General features: G+C 42.3%; 1 pseudogene; it reads left to right on the forward strand.

Annotated features, from left to right (window-relative positions):
- LOC100349659 (CDGSH iron-sulfur domain-containing protein 2 pseudogene) lies at positions 1 to 535 on the forward strand (annotated as a pseudogene).
- The last annotated feature ends 6,421 nt before the right edge of the window (positions 536 to 6,956 follow it).

A 6,956-nucleotide genomic window follows, 5' to 3' on the forward strand; every position in this document is an offset into this window, starting at 1 on the left:
ATGGTGCTGGAGAGCGGAGCCCGCATTGTGAAGGTGCAGCTCCCCACGGACCTGAAGAGGCTCCCGGTCCCGGAAAGCATTACCGGGTTTGCATGGCTCACAGTTTCAGAATGGCTCCGGCTGCTGCCATTCCTTGTGAACTCGCACTGCTTGGCTACCTTGCAGTTCAACCATTTTTCCCGAAGGAAAAACAACAGAAGGACAGCTTGATTAACCTTAAAATACAAAAGGAGAATCCGAAAGTGGTAAATGAAATCAACATTGAAGATCTGGGCCTAACTAATGCAGCGAACTGTAGATGTTGGCGTCCTAAGACGTTTCCTGCCTGTGATGGCTCACGTAATAAACACAGTGAACTGACAGGAGATGATGTGGGTCCACTAATACTGAAGAAGAAAGAAGTATAATAGTACAGAATTAGGGTTGGAATCAGTTGTGTGCTGTAAAGTCTTACAATATTTTCCCATTCTTTGTGTGTAAAAAATATGAAATGGTGGTCGTAATTATTACCACTGGTTGAATAAATATTTCTGCCAATTTATTTTCTTGCTACTCTAGTATTTATATTTGATACTTTATATAGTCAGCCATTTATGTAGACATTAGATTGTCAAACCTCATTCTGAGTTCCAAGAATTAATGTATCTTTCAACAGTAAAATCAACATTCTGATTTTAATTACCTGAAGAAAATCTAAATTAGGGCAGTGGGTTCAAAGCTGTTTCTTTGAATATCAATATTTCCAACAGACTCTATATTTAATAAATTTTGTCATGTTTTCTGTTAAATATATTATTTTTCATATTGCAAAAGAAAAAGAAAACACAGAAAGATCTCTCAAAGTCTTGCAGCTCAGTAGGGGCAATGCTTAGTTGGGATTGTGATAGCAATAAACATAATAGTAATAGTAAAGTAATTCTAGTTCAGCCTGACAGGGCTTCCAAGCTTTGAAAGGATGAGGATGTTATGAAGCAATGCAACAGTCTGCCAAGCAAAACTTCAAAACTCTGAAAAAAAATACAAATACAGCAACAATATAATGATTCAAAAATGTTCAGCATGCAATCAGAAAATTATTGGACATTCCATAAAGGAAAAAATGTGATCATTAAGAGAAAGAGAGCAATCATCAGGAACAGATCCAAAAATTACAGATATGGTTGAATTATCAGACAAGGTCTTTAAAATACAAATATAAGTATGGTCAAAGATTTCAAGGAAACACTTTAGAAGAGAAAATGGAATAGAAGTTCTAAAATTGAAAAAAACAATATCTAGAATGAAAAATTATCTGAATTAATTTAACAAGACACTAGACAATGTATATAATTAAAGAATTGTGATGTGATCACATAGCAACATAGATTAAATTGAAACAGAGAAAAAAAGAAAGAAAATATAAGCATAATTATCTGGAATAGTTTAACAAGAGATTAGACACTGCATAATCAGAGAAATATGAAGTAAACGCATAGAAACAGAGGCTATCTAAATTGAAGCATAAAGAGGAAAAAAGGAAGAAAAACATAAATAGAAACTAAGTGACATGTCAGCTGGCGCCGCAACTCACTAGGCTAATCCTCTGCCTTGCGGCGCCGGCACACCGGGTTCTAGTCCCAGTCGGGGTGCCAGATTCTGTCCTGGTTGCCCCTCTTCCAGGCCAGCTCTCTGCTGTGGCCAGGGAGTGCAGTGGAGGATGGCCCAAGCGCTTGGGCCCTGCACCCCATGGGAGACCAGGAGAAGCACCTGGCTCCTGACATTGGATCAATGCGGTGCGTCGGCTGCAGCACGCCAGCCGCGGCAGCCATTGGAGGGTGAACCAACAGCAAAGGAAGACCTTTCTCTCTCTCTCTTACTGTCCACTCTGCCTGTCAAAAATAAATAAATAAATAAATAAATAAATAAATAAATAAAATTAGAAACTAAGTGACATGTGAAATAATACCAAACCACATTAACTATGATGCTTATTTGGAGTTTCAGAATAAAGAAAGGATAAAATATTTTGAAGTAGTGGATAAAATTTTTCCAAATTTAATGAAAGCCATAAGCTCACAGATGCAAGATATTCAATAAGCACCAGATAAGATGAATATAAACAAAATCACTTCAGGTCACTTAATGTAACTACTGAAAATTAACCACAAAATATCTTTTATTTTTTAAAGATTTATTTTTTGTTTATTTGATGGGCAGAGTTACAGAGAGGGAGAGGCAGAGAGATCCTCTATCTGCTGGTTCATTCTCCAAATGGCTACAACAGCTGAGACTGGGCCAGACCAAAGCCAGGAGCTTCATACAGGTTTCCTACATGGATGAAGGACCCAAGGACTTGGATCATCATCCACTGCCTTCACAGGCACACTAGCAGGAAGCTGGATCAGAAATGGAGCAGCTGGGATTCAAACCAGCACCATATGGAATGCTGGCATTGCAGGTGGCAGTTTAACCTGTTATGCCACAAAGCCAGCCCCAACAAAAAATGTATCTTAAAAGTAGAGAAAAAATAACACATTACATAGTGAAAAGCAAAGACAAGAATTACTGCTGACTTCTCAGCAGAGGTAATACTAGTTATATGACAATGGAATAACATTGAAAGTACGGAAGTGGGGAGAGGGATATCTAAAATTCAGGGGGCTGGCGCTCTGTGGCTCACTTGGCTAATCCTCCACCTGCGGTGCCAGCGTCCCATATGGGTGCCAGGTTCTAGTCCCAGCTGCTCCTCTTCCAGTCCAGCTCTCTGCTGTGGCCCAGGAGGGCAGTGGAGGATGGCCTAAGTGCTTGGGCCCCTGCACCCACAAGGGAGACCAGGGAGAAGCACTTGGCTCCTGGCTATGGATTGACACAGCACCGGCCATAGAAGCCATTTGGGGAGTGAACCAATGGAAGGAAGACCTTTCTCTCTGTCTCTCTCTCTCACTGTCTATAACTCTACCTGTCAAATAAAAAAAATGGCTAAAATTCAGTCACATATGTAAGTGCTCTTCAGCATTGAAAGTAATTTTTCCATATACATAGGAGATGATGGAATATGAGGCCACCTGACCTGCATTAAACAAAAATGTTACAGAAAACTCTTCAAATGAAAATTTGGATTGATCTAAAGCTATAGAGACTATTATAGCTGAATAATTTGGGAATTAATAATTAAAGTTTTTTCTCATTGTTAATAGAATCTTTGAAATAAAAATAACAGTCATGTATTGTAATATATAATATACTTATTTTTATGTAAACCATTTAGTAAAAAACAAAGGCTGGATTTATACCTTCTCAGAAACTTACTTATCTTTGTCAAACTGAAGGACCTGAAATTCTTTGAACATCATCAGATTTAGTTTCTAATCATACCAAGTTTGAATCAATAAATTATTCAAGTAGTTTCAAAATACAAAAATAATTAAAATATTCAGTAATGTTGAACACATGTGCACTTCCCCACTTATTCAAGGAGTCCCACAATATACTCAAACTTTAATATTATAGACCTTTTGTATTGATTCTAAAATAATACACCAAGTAAAGATTTTTAAAGTACTGTATTCTGTTTCAGTAAGAGGCACATAAGCTAATTAGATGATTATATTACTATTATCCTTTAGTTTCTACACTATATTTATAAGTAAAATGTGTGACATCAATAGAACAAGTGACAAGGACAAGGAAATGTAAGCATACTGTTATAAGGTCTTACATTTCATGTTAAGTGATATAATATCATTTGAATGTATGGTGCATTTAAATATTATTAGCAGTATGGTAAACTATAAAAAGAGATATAGTTAATAAACCAATAGAGTTAATAAAACATAACATTAAGGGGCCAGCGCCGTGGCTCACTTGGTTAATCCTCCACCTGTGACACCAGCATTCCATATGGGTACCGGGTTCTACTCCTGGCTGCTCCTCTTCCAGACCAGCTCTCTGCTGTGGCCCAGGAAGGCTGTAGAGGATGGTCCAAGTGCTTGGGCCCCTGCACCCACTTGGGAGACCAGAAAAAAACACCTGGCTCCTGGCTTCGGATTGGCACAGCGCCAGCCATGGCGGCCATTTGGGGAGTGAACCAACGGAAGGAAGACCTTACTCACTCTCTGTCTAACTCTAGCTGTAAAATTTAAAATATATATATATATATATAAAACATTAAAAAATTAATGAAGAGGGGCCAGCGCTGTGGCACAGTGGGTTAATGCCCTGGCCTGAAGCACTGGCATCCCTATGGGCGCCGGTTCAAGACCCGGCTGCTCCACTTCTGATCCAGCTCTCTGTTATGGCCTGGGAAAGCAGTAGAATATGGCCCAAACCCTTGGGCCCCTACACCTGTGTGGGAGACCTTGAAGAAGCTCCTGGCTCCTGGATTCAGATAGGCACAGCTCTGGCCATTGTGGCCAACTGGGGAGTGAACCAGCAGATGGAAGACCTCTTTCTCTCTATCTGTGTGTGTGTGTGTGTGTGTGTGTAAAACTCTTTCAAATAAATCTTTAAAAAAATTAATGATGAAAATAAGAACAAAGAAAACAGGATAAATAGCAAGTTAGTCAACCATACTGACAATTGCATTAAATGTAAAGAGTTTTTTAAATTTTTACTTGAAAGAAAGAGATAGGGACAGACTTGCATCTGCTGGTTCACTCCCAAAATGCCCTTAACAGCTGGGGCTGGGCCGGAACAAAATCAGCTGAGTCTCTCACATGGATGGCGGGGACTCAGGCACTTGATGCCTCACCTGCTTCCCCCAAGGTCTGCATTAGCAGGAAGGTGGAATCAGAAGCACAGCCAGGACTCAAATCCAAGTACTCCAACATGGAATGTAGCCATTCCAAGCAGCATCATAACCACTGTGCCAAACACCACCCAAAATTAAATAGCTTAAACCTCTTCCCATAAATAAAAGCAAGATGATGAGGTTGGAAAAATGTAAGACACAAGGGCAGAGAAGGATGGCAGCTGAGTGAGATGCCACAGCCATCTCCCCCTGAAATGCCAATTTGAACAACGACTTATGCACTAAGTCACCTTCAGAGTCAAGGGAGATGGCTAGTTTTAGAATAATAATAATAATAATTTAGAATAATAATAAATAATAATTTAGAATAATAAGAAGGAAATGTGCATTAAATAAGGCCAGAAAGAAGAGCTCCAAGTAGTACAGCATGGGGAGAGATACCTCCCGCTTGGGGTGGGAGAGAGAATAAAGTCGTATCTTAGACTTGAAATTCAGTACCAGTGTATTACAGTGAAGCCTACAGTAGGAGAGGGCTCCAAGGCCTCTGGCTCAAGGCTAAAACTTAACAACTGAAGCTGTGGAACCTCCTTAGCCAGGTGGCCAAGGAAATACAGTCACCGCCCCTCTCCTAAGCTCCAGACACCACAGCAAGCCTCCAGAGTAGAGAGGGCAAATGACCTTGGGATTTTGCCTTGATACTCAATACCAGGCCTGCCATAAAGAGACCCTGAACTACATGAAGACTATGAAGGTCTCCATCCCCAAGCCATTATGCATAGACGCAACCTCTAGATCCCCCCCAGTGTCAGGCAAGGACCTGCACCTGATAGGATGGCTTTGTTTCATCTTAAATCAACGCCAGCATTGCAGAGACATGAGATGCATGCTATGATTGTGCAGGGCCTATGGACTGTGAGACTCAGATGTAACCCAGCTTAGTGTCAGCCTACATAGCCACCACCCAGCTTCCACCACCACTCCCCCGGCTTCAGGCAGACCGCAAGGAGTAAGAATGCAATTTCAGAGGTATAGGGCAGGAAAGTGAGCTCAGGGCTTTGGCTAGGAGCTCAGGGCAAGTTTTGCTGTGGTTAGACACAGCACCAAAAGACCAGAGACCCCATCTCCAGGCCACTACTCAAAGAGAGGGCCTCTAGACCTGCCCCCAGCACCATCTGGAGACCTGTCAGGGCGGATGAGTGTTTCATAGGCTGGCAGAAGTCAAAGTAGGCTCCTGTAACAGGAAAACCTGGATGCCACAGCTTAGTGGCAGCATGAGATTCCGCCTTCACCAGCCCTCCCCCAACTGTGGGTAGACAATGAGGAGTGAAACTCCAGCCACAGGAAGTAGGCACTAAAGTGGGCTTGGATCAGGTAAAACCATCACTGGTCAGATAACAATGGTGCCTATCTCCAGGCCACTGTGTGTGGATGGGACCTCTAAACCTGCCCATCTCCCAGGTGAAGAGCCAGGCAGCTGGACTTAAGTCACAGACAACATCACCTACGGTTTGTTGCAGCAGCCTCGGGCTGCAAATTCACCTCAGCAGCAGACAGCCCATAGCAAAACACCCCATGCTGCACTGGTCTTGGCAGGATGTGGGCTCCGAGTGTGAATTAACATTGTGGTATAGACAGTCACAACACTGCTTGCTCTATTCCTCTTCCAACTCCAGGCAGCATAACATTGAAACGGTGATTCTCTACTAGGAGGACAAAAAGGTAGGTGGGTTCCAAAACACTACATAGAAACCTGGAGATGGCTCTCCAGGGATTTGCACATCCATGCCCTACTTTGAGCCAGTGCTACCGTGACCCTGACCACGTCCCTGCAAATGCAATCATTTGGCTGGCCCATCCAGGACTCCAGGCCAGTGCTTCCACAATCCCAGCTACAGTGAACTGAGGGCTGGTGCCCACAACTCCAAACTCTTCCCCCACAGGTTGCTATCAAGACCACCACACCCCAACAAGGGCTTAGAGGAGCATCCCATGGCCCCACTGTTGCTGTGGAAAAAGATACAGTAAAACATATCACAGATCCAACCGGAAGCAGAGCCAAAGTAGCCTATCAAACTGACATCCGCACACAGATTCAGGAACAATCCTTTTACCATGAAAACCACTTAGTACAAGTGACACAAACAACTAATCCACCAGATGTGCAAATATCAGAGTAGGCTACAGGAAGTCTGAAAAAGCAAGGCAATGTGACAGCCCCAGGAGAGCA

This window comes from Oryctolagus cuniculus, chromosome 9 (assembly GCF_051225735.1).
Source record: "Oryctolagus cuniculus isolate XC-2025 breed Fujian yellow rabbit chromosome 9, ASM5122573v1, whole genome shotgun sequence".
Classification (NCBI taxonomy): domain Eukaryota; kingdom Metazoa; phylum Chordata; class Mammalia; order Lagomorpha; family Leporidae; genus Oryctolagus; species Oryctolagus cuniculus.